Below are 20,666 nucleotides of genomic sequence, written 5' to 3' on the forward strand. Positions count from 1 at the left end.
CCTTCATGAAGAGCTTGTAGTAGCTGAATTCTGTATGGTTTCATGTTAAATGTCGACGCAACGCACGTCACACGGACATCGAGGGCAAGCTGAGCTGTCGAGCTGCACGGCGAACGGATTTCTGCGGACTCCTTGTGAAACTATGGCAGATGCATTCTACATAATTATGTGTCAGACACTCGGGGACGGCCCGGCGATTTGCCTTTACACAAACAATCTATTGCTTGGAATTGAGCATGCCATCGTCTAATGCTTTGTGGTGTAGGAGGATCCACACCATACATTGTACGAAAGTTACGCTGAGCATTAATTACTGACCCGCACTGCACAAAACGTAGAACACAAAACTCTTTCTCTTGTCCAGACACCATTTTTACTATAACTGAAGTGGGCGCACACTGCTGCTAGCTAGCGGGAACCATGTAAAACTCATGAGTTTTCTCTTTCCAACAGTACGTAATTCACGCATACATCTCAAATAACATTAGAGTTACTTTTTTTTCATAAATCGGATGATTCTTTTTGATACACCCTGTACTTCCAAATGGCTGAAGCGGTGTACTCTTTGTTACGTGTCACCTATCTAACGGCTTTCAGGGACAAAGAAATTTGATTTTGATTATTTATACAATTATTTACCGAACTTAAAAAATTAAAATTCAGTCATAATCTACTCATTAAGAGGAATAATCTTATGTTATGGGTTAACATAATAAGTATTAAAGTTAGAAACTGTGCATATGTCTCCAGCCAGCAAAACTCACGGTACGCAGATTACCCACACTATTCTCATCCAGTATTTGAGAATGAGTGCACTAAGCGACTTCCAACAATCTTTAACCATGATTTCTAACATTTTCGGAACCTTTTCTGTCTGACACCCCACGCGGAATAATGAAATCTCGTGGTTCATGCGCTAAAACTTCAGCGTCATACATGATGTTTTAATTTATTACTTCTCTATTGCTAAGTCTATTCATAATGCATTTTTAGACATTGTACCTACAAAATTACACCGAAGAACCAAAGAATCTTGTACGCCTGCCTAATATCGTGTAGGGCCCCCGCGAACGCACAGAATTACTGCAACACGACGTGGCATGCACTCGACTAATGTCTGAAATAGTGGTAGAAGGAACTGACACGATCAATCGTGCAGGGCTGTCCATAAATCCGTGTGAGTACGAGGAGGTGGAGATCTCCTCTGAACAGCACGTTGCAACGCATCCCAGCCATGCTCAGTGATGTTCATATCTGGGAAGTTTGGTGGCCAGTGAAAGTATTTAAACTCAGAAGACTGTTCCTGGAGCCACTCTGTAGCAATTCTGGACGTGTGGGGTGTCGCATTGTCCTGCTGGAATTGTCCAAGTCCGTCGTAATGCACAACGGACATAAATGGATGCAGGTGATCAGGCAGGGAGTCTACGCACGCATCACCAGTCAGAGTCGTATCTAGGCGTATCAGGGATCGCATATCACTCCAACTGCACACGCCCCACTCTATAACAGAGTCCTCAACAATTTGAACAGTTCTCTGTTGACACGCAGGGTCCATGGACTCAAGAGGTTGCTTCCACACCCAAACACATGCATCCGCTCGATGCCATTTGTAAGGAGACTCGTCCGACCAGACAACATGTTTCCAGTCATCAACAGCCAAGTGTCGCTGTTGAAGCCCAGGCAGATGCAGAGCTTTGTGTTGTGCAGTCATCAAGTGTACACGACTGGAACTTCGACTCCGAAAGTCCACTTCGATAATGTATAGTTGAACGATTCTCACGCAGATTCTTGTTGATGGCCCTGCGTTGAAATCTGCAGCAATTTGCGGAATGGTTGCGCCTCTGTCACGTTGAACGAGTCTCTTCTGTCGTCGTTGGTTCCGTTCTTGCAGGATCTTTTTCCGACCGCAGCGATGTTGGACGTTTGATGTTTTAGTGTAAGCTGTGAAATGGTCGTATGTGAACATCCCCACTTCATCGCTACCTCGGAGATGCTGTGTCCCATCGCTCGTGCGTCGTCTATAACACCACGTTCAAATTCACTTAAATCTTTATAAACCGCCATTGTAGTAGCAGTAACCGATCTAACAGACATTAATAGTCTATATAGGCTTTTCCGACCGCAGCGCCGTATTCTTCCTGCTTACATATCTCTGTATTTGAATACGTATGCCTATACCAGTTTCTTTGGCGCTTCAGTGTATATCATTGAGTGCGTCATAGTTCAGGAGGTGTGATATCAAGCATTGACATGCATCAAAAATTAGCTTTTCTTACAACGGAAGGCAAATTTCCCAGGCTATATTAATCCAGTGAATAATACAAAACTAATAAAACCAACTTAGTATCAAGGTTTTGCGAATCGTGGGAGGGGGGCGCTGGGCATTGCTATTACTGTTATTCTTGAGAGTCTGCTCGTATCGAAGTCGATATGGTCAATCGCTCCCTTTCTGCCACAACTTAGCGGAAAAAAACTAACTTCACTGCGAACAGAACTCTCGACTCTTCTACCTCGACAATTGATCTACGTCTACGCACATTCTCTGCAGGCCACCATACGGTGCGTGGAAGACGGCACATTTCTATTACACTACCAAGTGGAGTGACTGAAAAGTGAATGTCTGTATGTATATTTCTCTTCTCTTCCTGGGCCTTACACAAAGTGTACGTTGGTGGCAGTAGAGTCATTCTGCACTCAGCCGCAAATATCCGGTACGTCGTTTCCACTCCAGAGATTCCCACGGAGTGTTTCCGTAATATTCGTCTGCTGATCGAATCTGCAGTTAACAACCTAAATTCCTTCGAAGTTTTCCTTTTGCCCTACATGGTGAGGATCCGAAATACTCGAGCAGTACTCAGGAATGGATCGCGCAAGTGTCTTCTATACGTGGTCTCCTTACAGGCAGCTATGCTTTCTTTAAATTCTCCCAAAATGCCGAAGTCGCCCATTCGCCTTACCAAGTATCGACCTTACGTGCTAGTTTCTTTTCACATCGCTTTGCAAAGTACGACTACATATTTAATCAGCTGGACTGTATCAAGAAAAGAATCGCCATTACTTTATTCGAAAATCACAGGATTTGATGTTCCTCGTCATCTGCATCAACTTACATTTTTCTACATTTAGAGTAAGCTTCAATTCATCACAACAAATAGAAATTCCGTCCTACTGTCATACAGTGACGGTAACTTCGTGTACACTATAGAGTCATCAGCAAATAGTCACCATATCCGCCAGATCGCTTATGTATTTATGGTGTGCCAGAAAATTTGTGAGAAATTTCGAGGGACTGCACACGGTGCCTTGAGGAACAAATCGGGGATAGGAACCCGTGACCGAAAACGTCATCTAACAAGGTTACGGAGCGTCGAAGTCATAGGCCACACCTTCGTCAGCAAACTTGACTTTGTACGCTAACGGACTGTATTCGGAACGCCTCGCAAAGTTGTCTGTTATTCAGTCATCGCGATTGATTGTCGCCTTCGCCAGTGAATAACACGGAGGTAGCTGCTGCTTAGAAAGACCTTGTATCCTACGGTTAGAAATGCTCTGTTGCCTCAGTGGATGTCAGTTGTTTGCATGCGTTTCCGCTCGCAGGTTATATTTCCCCTGGCATCCTCTAAAATATCCAATGCTTTTCAGCACAAGGGAAGCTGTGTCTGAAACCGACATCCACGGAGGCAACAGAGCATTCTATTCATAGCAGACAACGCCTGTCTAGGCAGTAGCTAGCTCCATCTTCTCCACTGGCGATCGCGGCAATCATTCGCGGTTACTGAAATGAAACAACATGCCGAGACCTTCCCCTACGGTCCGCCATCGCACAGAGCCACGTTTGCTGCCAAAAGGGTGGCCTATTGGCAGGCGCTGGCCCCTATAACTTCGACACACTGTAGCGTCGTTGGATGACGTTTCGATACTCGAGTTCCTATCCTCGATTTGTTCATCAAGACACCCTTACAACACCTTTGAGCTATCGTAACGTTTCTTGGACGCCCTGTACAAAAACCAAGAGTGGTCCTGCTTCAATTCACTGGGGTGTACTCCTGTCTGTACTGTAGTGCAGCCAGCCAAAGTGGCCGTGCGGTTAAAGGCGCTGCAGTCTGGAACCGCAAGACCGCTACAGTCGCAAGTTCAAATCCTGCCTCGGGCATGGATGTTTGTGATGGCCTTAGGTTAGTTAGGTTTAACTAGTTCTAAGTCTCAGAATTGGCTGAGAAGGTACAGATGGCAACTGGTGCTGGAGACATGAAGGAGCTCTACAATGTCACAAGGATTCTTGACAAAAAGAAAGTCACCCGCAGTCAACCTGTAATAAGCAAACAATGGCATCTTGCCAACAATGACACACAACTTTCAAGATGGCTATGCACATCAAGGTGATTTGCAGAGTGTGGTTGCAGACGTAGAGACGTAGATGGTGCGAACACTTCATGGAGGTGCTGAATGCAGATGATGATAAAAGAGAACCCGAACATGGAGGTGATCCTCAAATCATAGAAAATATGATTAGTTGAGGGCCACTTTCAAAGGAAGAGATTAAGGGACTCGTGTGAATAAACAAGCAGTTGAGCATAATAAGGGATCAGAATCACCGTAAAAGTGTCAAAAATTGCTTTATTTTTCTTTTTTGTGCAAGCACTGGTGCAGGTATCCTTATCGCACGACAAATGCACGAGGGATGGTAAACGGTCCGCCTTATTCCCGCAATATAGTAGGAGGCGGTATTACGCTGAACTGATGGCCCAGTCGTGGCGCTGCGCGTCACGATAAGCTGATTCATGGCTGGCCTGGCCAGAGCTCGCGAAGCGCGCGTTCCGTCCCAAGTATAAGGTAGGATTCCGGAGGCGCTGTGTGATGGGAGCGAGGCTTGTGGAGGGTATAGCGAGGAAGGGAGGGAGGGATGGGGGTGGTCTCAAAAATACGGCCGTGGCGCCCAGGGCGCTGCCATACCGTGGCTTCCCTACCCCTCTCCCTGACTTCCCTCCCCTCTCTCAGACTCCTTCGCTGGTGCAGATAACCGGGTCCCCGGAGGACGCCTGTCTAAAGAGACGGCGGAGGTAGAGAGAGCTTGGGGAACCGCTGCGCAGCCTCCTGCAATATCGTCCTCCTCCCTGAAGCCAAACGCTCTGTTTAGGGCTCATGAGGGAGATGGTGCTGGCTGGCTTTCTTCCATTTCCTGCTTGGTTATGCAGTGGTCAAAATGAATGCTCCCGAAACTTTAATGTTGAACCTTCTGATCCAGAAATACGTTATGATATCAATAGAGTGTTTTTCTTTTTTTTTCTTTTTTTAGTGTAATTCTAGCGGACCAGATGGCAGTTATAAGAGTCGAGGGGCATCAAAGGGAAGCAGTTTTTGGGAAGGGAGTGAGACAGGGTTGTAGCCTATCACCGATGATATTCAATCTGTATATTGAGCAAGCAGTGAAGGAAACAAAAGAAAAAATCGGAGTAGGAATTAAAATCCATGGAGACGAAATAAAAACATTGAGGTTTGCCGATGACATTGTTATTTTGTCAGAGACAACAAAGGACTTGGAAGATCAGCTGAAAGGAATGTACAGTGTCTTGAAATGAGGATATAAGATGAACATCAACAAAAGCAAAACGAGGGTAACGCAATGTAATCGAATTAAATCGGGTGATGCTGCGGGCATTAGATTAGGGAATGAGACGCTTAAAGTAGTAACTGAGTTTTGCTGTTTGGGGAGCAATATAACTGATGATGGTCGAAGTAGAGAAGATATAAAATGTAGATTGACAATGGCAAGGAAAGCGTTTCTGAAGAAGAGAAATTTGTTAACATCGAGTATAGATTTAAGTGACAGGAAGTTGTTTCTGAAAGTATTTGTATGGAGTGTGGCCATGTATGGAAGTGAAACGTGGACGATAAATAGTTTACACAAAAAGAGAATAGAAGCTTTTGAAATGTGGTGCTACAGAAGAATGTTGTAGATAGGTAGATCACATAACTAATGAGGAGGTATTGAATAGAATTGAAGAGAAGAGAAATTTGTGGCACAACTTGACTAGAAGAAGGGATCGGTTGGTAGGGCGTATTCTGAGGCATGAGGGGATCACTAATTTAGTATTGGAGGGAAGCGTGGAAGGTAAAAATCATAGAGGGAGACCAAGAGATGAATACACTAAACAGATTCAGAAGGTACTGGGAGATGAAGAAGCTTGCAGAGGATAGAGTAGCATGGAGAGCTGCATCAAATCAGTCTCTGGACTGAAGACCACAACAACAACAACAATTCCAGTGGAGATAGTCCTTGGTTCTACCGTGAGGGGGCACTATGTGCATTCTGTGGCAACCGTATCTCCTGTAAACATTGCATTACCTTCGCTGTGTGACATTACGAAATTTGCATTCCTTCAGGATGGTTCGGACAACAATAACGTACGATTCATATAGTAACTCTAATGGAGCGGGGAATGAGACAGGTGCACGTTGCAGGAAATATCGCTGTGAGTCAAAGTGCTGTCTCTAGGATCTGGAACAAGTGTCTAGCGACAAGATCATTTGGGAATCGTCACAGAAATGGCCTTGCAAGAAAAACAATAACACGCGTGCAGAATGAATATCTGTGTGTAACAGCAAGCAGAAACCCTCAATACTGACTGAGGTGGCGCAGTGGATTCGCATTCGGGAGGACGACGGTTCAAACCCGCGTCCGGCCATCCTGATTTAGATTTTCCGTGACTTCCCTAGTCGCTCCAGGCAAATGCCGAGATGGTTCGTTTGAAAGGGCACAGCCGACTTCCTTCCCCGTCCTTTCCTAATCCGGTGGGAACGATGGCCTCGTTATTCGGTCCCTTCCATCAAATCAACCATCCAAACCCACAACACAATGCGACACATCTACAGCGGCAGTTCCAAACAGCTACAGAAGTCCAGTGTCAACATAAAAGGAACGAAGTAGGCCTCATGAGCGGGGATTAAGTGTTAGAAGACCTCTCAGGCCTCCTTTTCTAAATGGCGTTCGGAGAGGTCTCATGTCGTATGGACTCGAAAGGACTTTTTGTGGACTAAACAGCAGCGGGATATACTGCTGTTTTCTGATGAGCTTGTCAGTCTCCACTCTCACATTACAGACCGCCACCTCTATCAAGGCGCTTCAGTCATGTTTTCGAATGGCATCATGTATGGCGGCAGGACTCCCCTTGTGCCAATATGTAGGAGAACGTCTTATGTGAAGTATTCGAACGACATCCATGCATGCTTTGTGGCTCCATTTGGTGAACTTATTGGAGCGGGATTCACATTGATGGACGGCGATCGTCACAATCTTGCAAATACCTTCCTATTAGAGCATAGAATCAGTCTGATGGAATGACCTCTCCAGCTCTCAGTTGCATTGGGAATGCATGGACTATGCTATAACGAGCAGTTGGCAATCGTCCTGTCCCACCAGAGACCCTACAAAAAATGGTTCAAATGGCTCTGAGCACTATGGGACTCAACTGCTGAGGTCATTAGCCCCCTAGAACTTAGAACTAGTTAAACCTAACTAACCTAAGGACATCACAAACATCCATGCCCGAGGCAGGATTCGAACCTGCGACCATAGCGGTCTTGCGGTTCCAGACTGCAGCGCCTTTAACCGCACGGCCACTTCGGCCGGCAGACCCTACAGGGCATGGGACATCATAGATGTCGCTGTGGAGGAATGGGACAATATTCCACATGCTAATTTGCGCAATTTGAAAAAGAGTATGCCTAACTGCATTCAGAAGTGTCTGTAGTTACGAGTGCCAAACGGCTCGTAAACAATGCTTAACTCAAGATGACAATGAGAAGAAATTGTAGTGTTTGGAGTGGAATCTTTTGTAAGATCTTTATTTTGTTTATGTTTGTCTAGAGTTAATGTGTTTATCTTCTTTTGACTTTGTTTTCAACTTGGGAATCACATAGCCAACCGCTAACATAAAGTGCTGGATTGTGGTGACGGTCTTCCCCTATATAGTGTCTTGTTTCGAAAGTCAGGAGCTTACCGACGTCATATTCTAGGACGTCACAGGAAAATTTGCAATAAATATTGCTATGGGGAGGCAGATGGGTAGTGGCTCAATGGTAGCCTACTGCCTGCGCTGCTTTGGAAGGTGACTGACAGGCAGTATCTAATAGTCTGCTTGCAGCCATGGGTAGTGTTTTCCTGCAGCAAGAGGTCTATACCATACGGAATTTCTCTTGTGGCCCCTTGTCTATTCTGCTGAAACCTTGTTACGTGGATCTGCTGGCTGGGAAAAACACGCAGCTCGCTGGCCTGGCCCCGCTGGTAGGCAGGATGTAGCCAAGTTGTAGCCATCCTTCTTGTTCATGCTGTTAGGGCGTTTAACTATTTCAGTAGCCTCTTTGACAATGAAGTGGAAAAAGTCATGGAGTACCTCCTAACATCGTATCAGACCTCCTTTTTCCCAGCGTATTGCAGCAACTCGACGTGGCATGGACTTAACAATTCCTTGGAAGTCCCCTGCAGAAATATTGAGCCATGTTGACTCTAGAGTCGTCCATAATTGGGAAAGTGTTTCTGGTGCGGGACTTTGTGAACAAAGTGAACTCTCGATTATGTCCCAAAGTATTAGATGGGACAAACCATTTGTTAGATTGTTCAGAATGTTCATCAAAACAATCGCGAACTATTGAGGCCCAGTGATATGGCACATTTTCATCCTCAAAAATTCGATTATTGTGTCGGAACCTGGAGTCTGTGAATGGCTGTGAATGGTCTCCAAGTAGCCGAACACAACCATTTTCAGTCAATAATCGTTCAGTTTGACCAGAGGACCGAGACCATTTCATGTAAACACAGCCCACACAACTATGGAGTCGGCACAACCTTGAAGCGTGCCTTGTTGACAACTTGGGTTCATGGTCGTGGGGTATGTCCCACACTCCAACTCTACCATCCGCTCTTACCAACTTAAGTCGGATCTCGTCTGATCAGGTCACCGTTTTCCAGTCGTTTACATCTTGTGTACGTGATACTTCCGCCATCTGTATATGCGGATATCACTATCCCTTGGTTTTTTTTTTTTTTTTTTTTTTTTTAACCACAGTGCACTTTTCGCTTCCGCATTCATAGCTGCCGAGCAAGCATGCGTGTGTCTTGGAAGTTAACTGATCTGCCACATCCTGGTGGCATTCACCTACAGCTCATCTGTTGTGTTGGCACTGTGAATGAAAGAAGGCGTACAGAATGTTTTCACATGTATTGGATTAGGAACGGGACGTGCAGAGAATAGGTTAAACAAAAGAGAAAGCCATATTGCTGGTTTTGTTATGAACTACCACTTGCACGGTTTGTTCAATATGAACACCGGAGACGTCGCTGAGGTAATGTACGCGCCAAATTTGCACCTGAAGGCCAAAGCTTGAAGTACTTTCGGCCAGTGTAAATCGGTTCCGCATTAATGCAGTAGCTACTCTATCATGTTTACCTGCCATATGATAATTACAGCCGACCACGCACAAATTTGTTGTGGAAACTATATATGAATAGGTCCAATTTTAATCTGAAAATACTGCCCCGAAACACTATGTTTCTAAACAATACCAGACAATGTAAGTATTCATTGGAGAAAAAAATTTTGTTTGTGGACCACTGAAAATACACTCCTGGAAATGGAAAAAAGAACACATTGACACCGGTGTGTCAGACCCACCATACTTGCTCCGGACACTGCGAGAGGGCTGTACAAGCAATGATCACACGCACGGCACAGCGGACACACCAGGAACCGCGGTGTTGGCCGTCGAATGGCGCTAGCTGCGCAGCATTTGTGCACCGCCGCCGTCAGTGTCAGCCAGTTTGCCGTGGCATACGGAGCTCCATCGCAGTCTTTAACACTAGTAGCATGCCGCGACAGCGTGGACGTGAACCGTATGTGCAGTTGACGGACTTTGAGCGAGGGCGTATAGTGGGCATGCGGGAGGCCGGGTGGACGTACCGCCGAATTGCTCAACACGTGGGGCGTGAGGTCTCCACAGTACATCGATGTTGTCGCCAGTGGTCGGCGGAAGGTACACGTGCCCGTCGACCTGGGACCGGACCGCAGCGACGCACGGATGCACGCCAAGACCGTAGGATCCTATGCAGTGCCATAGGGGACCGCACCGCCACTTCCCAGCAAATTAGGGACACTGTTGCTCCTGGGGTATCGGCGAGGACCATTCGCAACCGTCTCCATGAAGCTGGGCTACGGTCCCTCACACCGTTAGGCCGTCTTCCGCTCACGCCCCAACATCGTGCAGCCCGCCTCCAGTGGTGTCGCGACAGGCGTGAATGGAGGGACGAATGGAGACGTGTCGTCTTCAGCGATGAGATTCGCTTCTGCCTTGGTGCCAATGATGGTCGTATGCGTGTTTGGCGCCGTGCAGGTGAGCGCCACAATCAGGACTGCATACGACCGAGGCACACAGGGCCAACACCCGGCATCATGGTGTGGGGAGCGATCTCCTACACTGGCCGTACACCACTGGTGATCGTCGAGGGGACACTGAATAGTGCACGGTACATCCAAACCGTCATCGAACCCATCGTTCTACCATTCCTAGACCGGCAAGGGAACTTGCTGTTCCAACAGGACAATGCACGTCCGCATGTATCCCGTGCCACCCAACGTGCTCTAGAAGGTGTAAGTCAACTACCCTGGCCAGCAAGATCTCCGGATCTGTCCCCCATTGAGCATGTTTGGGACTGGATGAAGCGTCGTCTCACATGGTCTGCACGTCCAGCACGAACGCTGGTCCAACTGAGGCGCCAGGTGGAAATGACATGGCAAGCCGTTGCACAGGACTACATCCAGCATCTCTACGATCGTCTCCATGGGAGAATAGCAGCCTGCATTGCTGCGAAAGGTGGATATACACTGTACTAGTGCCGACATTGTGCATGCTCTGTTGCCTGTGTCTATGTGCCTGTGGGTCTGTCAGTGTGATCATGTGATGTATCTGACCCCAGGAATGTGTCAATAAAGTTTCCCCTTCCTGGGACAATGAATTCACGGTGTTCTTATTTCAATTTCCAGGAGTGTACCTAAAAAGCCTAAATGAAACGTGATTGCATAACAAAAATGATTATTTGCAACAGATGGGTAAAACAGAACTGTATTTGCAAGCTAAACAGCGTAGTTCCTTGTATTTTCCTTTTGGTTACATGGAAGCTTTTCAGTCTCAATTGATGCTCTTTATATATTAATTTAAATCCTTACCAGAAAATGATTAATATGAAATGTCATACACATTTCGCGACAGGAGACTAATCGGTAATTTTGAATTCTCAGTTTTCATTATGATTGGAAATCGATGTGGCTACTTCATAAGGATAGCATTTTATTTTCAGCTGCTTAGACATTTTATCCAAATGATATATGGGACATGGGGATACTATCTGGAAAGAAGTGAAGGGATGATTCTTTGATTATTGTTTTGACCATCCCTAACACACACACACACACTCACACACACACAAACACACACACACACACACACACACACACACACACACAGATTATATATATGTATGATGTTCATGTGTATGTTCAGTATCTCCACCTAAGACAATGAAAAAATTTAAAACAAATTTGGTACACACGAGTTATTGTCTAGAAAGCGATAGTGTGGTGTTATCGCTTTGGGGTAGTGGTGGGGGTGATAACGGAGTGGTGCAGAAGATGGAAAGGAGGAGCAAATAGAGAGGGGGAAGGAGATAATTAGAGAGAGAGGGAGGAGCGGATGGCAGACAAAAGTGAATGGAGGAGATAGAAGGGGGAGAGGAAGAGGGGGTGGTGGACTGAAAGAGGAAATGGACAGTTGAATGATGGAAGCTGGAACATGTAGAAGGCAGATGGAGCTTCGATAGGGCTAGTGGGCATGTGGAAAAGGGTGTGAGGAGGCAGTCGGAAGGGGAAGAGGGTGTGAGATGGAAGAAGGGGAGAGAGTTTGGGCGTAGGTGTAAGGAGAGAGAGTGTTGTGTGGAAGCTGGAAGATGGACAGGATGTGAAGAGGAAAGTGAGAAAGGCATAGGGTGTCATGAAGCAAGTGGAAGTGGGGAGAAAGAAATACAAGGAGGAAGATAGATTATGGGAGAGGTGACACAGATATGTGTCCATTCGTACTAGTGTGAAGACGTGGATAAGAAGCGATTAAAGAAATAAATAAAAAACTAAAATGCCGTTTTGATGTACACCCGAACTAGTGCTAGCATTTCGATGTCACTGGAAATGCTAAGAGAAGTTGACATGTGCAATAAATTCTTTGCTTGTTTTATTTCAGGACAATTTAATTCGGATGCAGCTTTCTTTTTAGGTAAGGTTTGACACGGCACTGTAGCTGGGGAGAGAGTCGATGGTGTGAAACTGTGTTGGCGATATGTGTGACTATCTGTTCAATATTCCTCTCGTAATGAAAGAGACACCAAGCTATACGTCACTGCGGGATGGAGCGCTACGGAATTTAGCACTGGACAAAATCGCAAGGGGGGCAAAAAGCTGACAAGTCTTCCTCTTTTTCTCTCTTCCTTTTTCTCCTTCCGCTTAAATTGTGAATATGCAGATGAGTCGCTGAATATTTATTCGAACACGGGAGCGTGGTGGTTCGCGCGAATGAATGCTGAAGCGGCCCTACTTTAGCAACGCAGAACTACACGCGAGCCCTAACGTGCGCAGCGGGACGGTATTTATCCAATTTTCTGGGTCTCCGGTTACGGCGACTGAGCCAGCCGTGAGTGAGCTTAGTCGCGCTCTGACAGGCTCCCTTCAGATGCCCCTACTAGCCCTCCAACAGCCACTCCTTTTCTCCTGCCCTGCCCCCTCCTTCCACCCCGCTCCACACACACCCATCACAGACACCACCCTCTAACCTTTCTGTAAAAGCTGCTCATTCCGGACCGGTTCTAGAATAGGACGATCATCACCGGTGCGGAAAAACACTTAGAACTCGTCGCGCCGTACTTTATCCGGATTACACCGTTTCAGTAATTAAACCTGCTTATTTTCTTGGGCGGGCACTCAAGTCTAAGCCGTGAAAAACGCACGGGGTTATCTGTGTTCAGGGCTTCCGACTGAAGTGCTCACCACGAGATGAGCCACTCGGAGGAAATTATGTATCGTCTGCTTCCATTTACGTTTCGTAATTACATTTTCCGTGGTTGCTGTTGGGAGTCCACAAAGACCACATCGCTTCAGTCTGCTTTCACGTGGTTTTGCACAGCGCAATTACAGAAGTATTTACGAGCTGGAAATGAGGGTACGATCTCCGGCAACAGGAAATTCTACATTTACATCTGCATCTACATCTATATCCATACATTACAAGCAGTCTTACGGTGTGTGGTACAGAGTGGTTCTGGTATCACAAACTGATCTCCCCTTCTCCGTTCCATTCGCAAATGACGCTTGGGAAGAATGACTGTAAAGTTTTGTGTGAGCTCTAATTTATATGATTTTCTCTTCGTGGTCATTTCACGAGGCTTACGTGGGAGGGATAAATGTGTTGCTCCAGTTTTCCAGGAGGATACGCTCTCGGAATTTCAACTGTAAACTTCTCTGTAACACAGAACGCGTCTCCTGTAGTGTATGCCTTCGAAGCTTGCTAACACTTGTGCACAGACCGCACGAACCCGTAACCAATCGCGCCGATCATCTTTGGAACTTCTCTACCTGCTCTATTAATCCGTTCTTGTAAGAAAAGCTCCACACTGATTAACAGGCAAAACATTTTTCTGAGCTAAAAACTTTAAAATATTTCATTTTTTATGTAGGAAAAATACAAAAAGTATGTATAAAAATCCAAAAATATATTGTTTCTATATTAGAAAACTGTAAATAAGAAAAGTGAAAATACTTATTTTAAAAACCACTCACCAAGCATCCTGATGGAGTGGTGGATTTAGACAACTCGCTGTTGCATTGAACCACGAAAACTTTCACCAAGATTTCCATCATAAATCGATGTCAGTTGTCTCGAAACAATGCACGATACCTAGAGACGCACCTCTCAACGTCAGAAGATGATTGTTTTGTATATTTCAACAAAGTAGAGTCACTGGCACACTCATTTTGAATTTCACCATCGTCTGCCTCCCTTCCAATACCTTTGCAATTTTACACCTAGTATGAGACCCACCATTTTCTTGTGAAACATACTTTCAAATTGTTGTTTAATAACTTTCACTTTTGGAACTTCGAATGAATGATTTTTTTCTCATCGTCATGCGCTTCATTAACTGACTCAGTTAAACTGGTTGATGTTTCTAAATTTTTGATAGAGTGAAACAAAAAAAATTGCAGATAAATAACACAGCTCATTTTTTTAGTGCACTACGGTGGAAGAAGTTCTGAAGAATTTCAACTGAAGAAGTATCACTCTTATTTAATGCATCAATCACCGATTTAAAACTTTCAAAATTATTCGCATAATACTGTGCTTCTTCCAGCCACGGCCACCGTTTACCAACTACTGTGTAGGTGGATGTGCAAGACTTGGATATTTGGCTCTCAACAAATCAGTTCTTGTCGGCGCTTTCACAACCGCCTTTTCGCCGTTTGAGATGAATTTGTCCACTTTAGGAGACAATGTAACTATCTGCTCACATGCTCTGTGTAAAACATGTACTATACAAGTTGCTTGTATAATGTCCGGCTGTAGAAAGGCCTTCGGCTACATTTTTCATTTATGGAACAGCATTCGTCAGCAAAAGCAAAACATTATCAAATTTCACTTCTATCGCCCAAAAAGCTGCAGAGATTCATGAATAAGCGAGCTATTGCCACATGACCCGATGCTAATATCTCTTTACTTGATAGCAGAAAACACCTCTTGGACATTATTTCTTCATTTTGTGGCACACCTATTACATTTCACATTTTCTTACCGGTGGAGGCTGATGATTCGTCAAGCTTACCCAGATTTTTAATTTTTTTTTAATTTTCACGTTCTACTCTGATCTTTCCTAGCATTTTTCGGTAGCAGGCAGGTACATACAATTTTCTTAATATTGATTCTAGTGTATCAGTATTTCGTAAGAAAATTTCTGAGCGCTGGACATCTCAATTTATGTCAAGGAATATCACACAAAAGAAAAGTATAGATCTGCAAAATATTCGGAACTATTGAAAACTAGAGTTCGTGGAGAGGTAGGTGCTTAACCTCGCCTAGAAGTTGTACGTGAAGCGGCTTTCCTGTGTTAACTGCCTGCTAAATACTGCAAGACTTTATACCGCTGGTCTGCCTTTACTGATTTCTCGCATTTTGAGAGAATAGAACTCTACCATTACTTGTCAAGCTGGCATTAAATTCGGTAACATATTGTCGCAAACCAGAGCGAACACTTGACTTCGCTTTCGGCATTACATCGCCAGTCACTCCACTTAAGATGTTGTTCCGTAAAAACGCTATGCTTTAAACAAGACGAGGGCAACGATTTACGACTGTTGAGTGCATTGCCTCAGCCGTCTACATGCGAAATAAGGGATTTCCCGTTGCGTAGCGAGTCAGCACCTGTAGTGGCCACTAACAACGAAATACATTTAAGAGGGAAATTCATTGAAACTACATTATCATAATATGAGAAGACAAGAGTTTTTTTGTTATATTTAAAAATTATTCCAAAGAAAAGTGACAAATTAGGTGCTTTTCGGGAATCATTTAAAATATTTATTTATATAAAATAACAAAAATGTGTATTTTATGTGAAATAGAATTTGGTATACGATTGAAGTGTGCTGGTTCGGAAATTTCTATCTTAATTACAGATTTTTATCTACAACAAAAAATTACTTGCATAAAAATCGGTTCCCTTCTGATCAGTAGTACTCAAGAATTGATCGAACAGTCTCCCTCATGTATCCTTCTTACCATAGTGTTCCCCACATAAGACTATTCAAAGGCGTCTTTTTCATAGAATTTCGTGTCGCCGCATACACCATATTGGCGAGGGCCATTCGTAGTTGCTAGTGCTTGCGACTTTCCAGTTATTTATTTGTTCGTATGGCTTACACCGTCATTTTACAGTCTCATTTAGGGACTTCATATATAAAACGTTACAGTCTCATTTAGCGACGTCACATGTAACAGGTTAAACAGACACAGAGATACGTGTAATATAAACAAGGAAACGAACAATCCAGAGAAAAGGCTATAATTCAATATCGAGGTCTCTTAATCACTCAACAGCTCTTTGTTTCACCAAATGTGGCTCTCTGAGTCAATCAGGAGTACAGTCTTCAATCAAGCGCTGCATAGTTTGCACAGGATCGCCACAGTCACATGCCAGGGCGTCTTTGAACATCCATTCACACAAACAGGCACTGCATCTTCCATGGCCTTTATGGAATCGATTCAGATGTGTCGATAGTTTTCTGGGAAGACTAAATCCATTCACGCGTTCGTTAAGATCAGTTATGAGATGGGAATCAGTCGCAGAAAACTTCTGCCAAACCTCTCTCCATTCTTGACAAACGTCATATACATGAGGTCCATCTTGTATTTGCCAGGGTGGTTATCTAGATTTGAGTCTACTGGCAGGGGTATTCAGTAGTTGGTTATATAGAAGTGATTTCTGGTAAGCGAAACACTTTTGGAACTCTCTTACTGCCGCTGCATCTTGTTTTACTAATGGAGGTGCAACATCACGCAATACAGGCAGTCATGGAAGTGGTGTAGATTTAGTAGTGCCACTGATTATTTTGATTGCTTGATGCAATTTGACGTCAAGTATTCCTACATGTGCACTGATGCCAGTGTAGCAGTTCGAAGAGTGCCTGCATTGGCACCCCATCATGACCCAGCTACTTTTCTGACAATATCAGTTCTAATGTTTACTTTTTTGCTACATTTTCTAAATGGTTGTTAAAAGGTAAGGCCCCAGTCTAAAATGACCCCCAAGTATTTTGGGTAAGGGTTATGTTCCAGGGGGATGTTTTCGAAGACGACATGTAATTGACGATTTGCCTCACAGTTATTAAGATGGTAAGCATTTCCTCCGTTTTAGATATGTTTGGCTTCAGTTTCCAGTTCTTGAAAAAGTCACCCATTACTTACATCTATGCTCAAAGTATGAATCACTTATCCAGTGATTCATGTTTGCAAAACATCAAACATGGACTATCCAGTGATTCGTTCTGTGATCTACGAACTAAAGTTAAAAAAAAGTAACGTTGTATTAGTAAATAGTAATTGCAGTTATTCTGTATAGCAAAACAATTTCCCAGTTTTTCCCGACCTATCATGGCGGCTGTGACGTCACTAGTCATGGTTCGGCTTCCAGTTTAGCATAGAGATGGATTATTTTTCTTCCCTAGCTGTAGCGTCAACCAGAGATGAACAATGTTACTCGACGCTTGAGATACTGCTCACCATAGAGTTACACTAAAATATTGTTCGCAGTCATCAAACCGAATGTTCCTGGAGGAATGCCAATATTCAGGGACAAGCCAGGAATGATCACTCGAAGCAAAAAAGTTGATAAACACGGGTTCTAAAATGCATGCCTTAATAGCTATGGTTGAAAAATGGTCCAAATGGCTCTGAGCACTATGGGACTTAACATCTGAGGTCATCAGTCCCCTAGAACTTAGAGCTACTTAAACCTAACTAACCTAAGGACATCACACATACCCATGCCCGAGGCAGGATTCGAACCTGCGACCGTAGCAGTCGCGTGGTTCCGGACTGAAGCACCTAGAACCGTTCGGCCACAGCGGCCGGTCTTTAAGAGCTACTGTGAAACACGTGTCTTCAACTGAATAAGTGCTCAGAGTTCTTGCGGTATGAATTTCCCATTTGTACCAAACATTTTGCTTCGATTGATCGTTAGTGTCATATCCTTGAAAATTGGCCTTTACGTCTGGGAATACATGCGCATTTAGTACTTGCATATCCGTTCTTGCTGTTTTGGAATCTTATCAGTCTTTTAGGCGGTATATGTTACCATATTTAAAGTTAAGCAATAGATCACCTCTGACTGTTTCACATCTCGTAACCACCTAAAATATATTTTTCTTTTCATCTGTCCTGTAAAGTATGTAATAAAACATGAGAAACTTATCAAAACAAATTTTGATGACAACGTAGTTTAATTGCACACTTCAGCAATAAAATGTTTATAAATTAAATGTATTCGCGTTTGCGAGTATGGACAACTATAAGCTGTAGAACGGAATGACGACGGTGAAAATTTGTGCCGGACCTGGGCTGTAACCCAGATTTCCCCCTTATCAACAACGGTTGCCATACCATTTAGCTATCCGCGCACGACTGATGGCCAGACCCAGACTTCAGTATGCCGTCAGCCATGCGTCTACAACCTCTAGCCACACATCCACTACGTATATTCCTGTGCAGCTGAGATATTTTACTTGAAAGTCACTTTCCCGGTGTCGGCGGATAAATAAGATATTTCAGTGCCTGTGTAATTCTGAATTACGACGAAAGTTCCTTTGGACATGCATGTTCGCGAAAAGCGGAAAATCTGGGTTCGAGTCGCGATCCGTCAAAAAATCTCATCGTCGTCATTCCGTTCTACAGCTGATGGTTGTCCATATTCGCAACTGTGAATACGACGGTTATTCGGAAAGTAAGGAACGATCGGTCGCGAAATGGAAAATACAGTGAAAATCTGATGAAGCTTTGGACAGATGCATTGGACACTGTGTATAGTACGCCCGTCGATCGAATCATGTCTCTCTTTTCAATTTTGAGCTCACAGTGAGAACGTAAAGATGGCTAGAAATTAGCGTCTGCCGCCAAGTATGAGGGCCTGGCGAAAGATTTCGTTTGAAGCTATGCAATCCACATAACATAACTGTCATGCGGTTCTCGGCCGCACTCTTCAGGGGCAATGAAGATGCTCCTGCAGCGTTTCCGATGGGAAGTGTTTCATCACCCACAATAATTGGCTACCCCTGAGGTTCATCTCTGCTCAAATGAACCGCTGGCTCTGAAGAAATATTTTGACACAGCAACGAGCTGCAGTCCAGAGTAGGAAATTGTCGAAAAGCACTGGTGGCTGTGTTCTATAACGAGGAAATTTAAAAGTTGGTAAAACGCTACGACAACGGCGGCTGTGTAGAGAAGTAGCTGCAAGCTGTAGTTAACCGTTCCAATTAAAACAGTTTTGATTTTCACTGTGGTTTCCATTTCGCGGCCTATCGTTCCTTACTTTCCGAATAGCCCTCGTACAGTTAATGTAGTTCATAACGGCTGTAGTCGCAGCAGTGCCTGTTCCTTTGGAGATGCATGCATGTCCAAAGGGTCTTTGCACCGTAATTCAGAATGACAAAGGACTGCAATATCGCAATAAAATGAAACTAGATCGTAATAAAATGTTTATTTTCGTGTCTTCAGTAGTAGGTAACAAATATGTAGCTGTTGTGATCAATGTTACGTAATTTTCATTAGCTTACAAGATAGGCAACATTTGGATCCCAGAAATTACAAAGCTTATATTAGACAACATGTCATTTTTTTTGTACAATTATAACTGCAATAGTAATGCTCGCAGGAAACTAAAACATAAGAGTGTCGTTGGCCGTTGGCTAAATGTGTAGCTGCGACATGATCTGCTCCCAACCAAGTACATCATATGATCAAAGGTACCCCATACGGAATTGATCACTGCAAGTTAGGAGCGACGGACCAGCCAGTATAAAAGGGGGCTGGGAGTATTGTGTTGTCAGTAGGGGAGCGGAAACAGCAGACTGAGTCGGCCAGTGGAGCTCAGTGACTTCGAACGTGTACTAGTCACTGGGTGTCACCTGGGTAACAGATCCATTAGGGACATTTCAACCGTTCTAAAATTACCCAGTTCGACTGTTAGTGAGATGTGTTAAATGGAAACGTGTAGGAACAGCCACAGCTAAGACCAAGTGGACTTCGTGAACTGGCGTACGTTACGGAGTCGTTTACTTCTGAAACTTCCCTAGAGTACTTTCCAGAAAGAGTCGGACACTGCATTACTTTTTCCGACATACATCTCGGAAATGACCATGACGAGAAAATCCGAGAAATTAGAGCTGATATTGTGGCTTGTGAGTAGTTGCTCGAGCGTACTCCATTATTTTTAACTCCCTACGCACAGGCAATGTGCTAACTGCACTCTAGTAGCGATTTAGAACTCACGAGGGATTCCTTCCAATGATTTCACGCGATTTCTTACAACCATCCTACACAATTTCAGCGTAGACACTAGTAACTTGTTACGACTTACGCACCACTTGTTAGCAGCAGACACAGTGGCTGCGCCAAAGACTGAGATGGCGTGGAGTTTTACAAATATTTATTCAACTTTCTTTACAATTTCTCCCTCGTCGTCGCTGCCCAGCCCTGCGGATCCCTCCACCTGGCTGCTGCTGTGTAGATTCTCTGACAATGCGCGCAACGTGCGCTGCTGATCGCATTCGGGAGCCTCAGGCTGCAAGTGCTCTGCTGAAGCCAGGATGCCATGTGGTTGAGATGAACTCGTCGCCGCTCAGCGCCCCAGTATGGGCACGCCCACGGAGCCGCATCGCTGTCATGTCAGCTGCCGACGCCTGCTACACCGATTGCTGGGAAGCCATCTGTAGCGATGTCCGCGAGGTCCCGTCATGGACGAACCATGCGCCGTGGGGCTGGGTTGCTGTGAAGTCTGGGCGTCAGTCCCCGGCGGCGCCTGTGACCAA

At 44.6% G+C, this 20,666-nt stretch overlaps 1 protein-coding gene across 1 annotated transcript in view; it reads left to right on the forward strand.

Annotated features, from left to right (window-relative positions):
- LOC124778265 (delta and Notch-like epidermal growth factor-related receptor) overlaps positions 1–20,666 on the forward strand; it is a 561,289-nt gene that overhangs the window by 173,206 nt on the left and 367,417 nt on the right. The gene's annotated exons all lie outside the window — the stretch shown is intronic.

This window comes from Schistocerca piceifrons, chromosome 1 (genome assembly GCF_021461385.2).
Source record: "Schistocerca piceifrons isolate TAMUIC-IGC-003096 chromosome 1, iqSchPice1.1, whole genome shotgun sequence".
In the NCBI taxonomy this organism is placed as follows: domain Eukaryota; kingdom Metazoa; phylum Arthropoda; class Insecta; order Orthoptera; family Acrididae; genus Schistocerca; species Schistocerca piceifrons.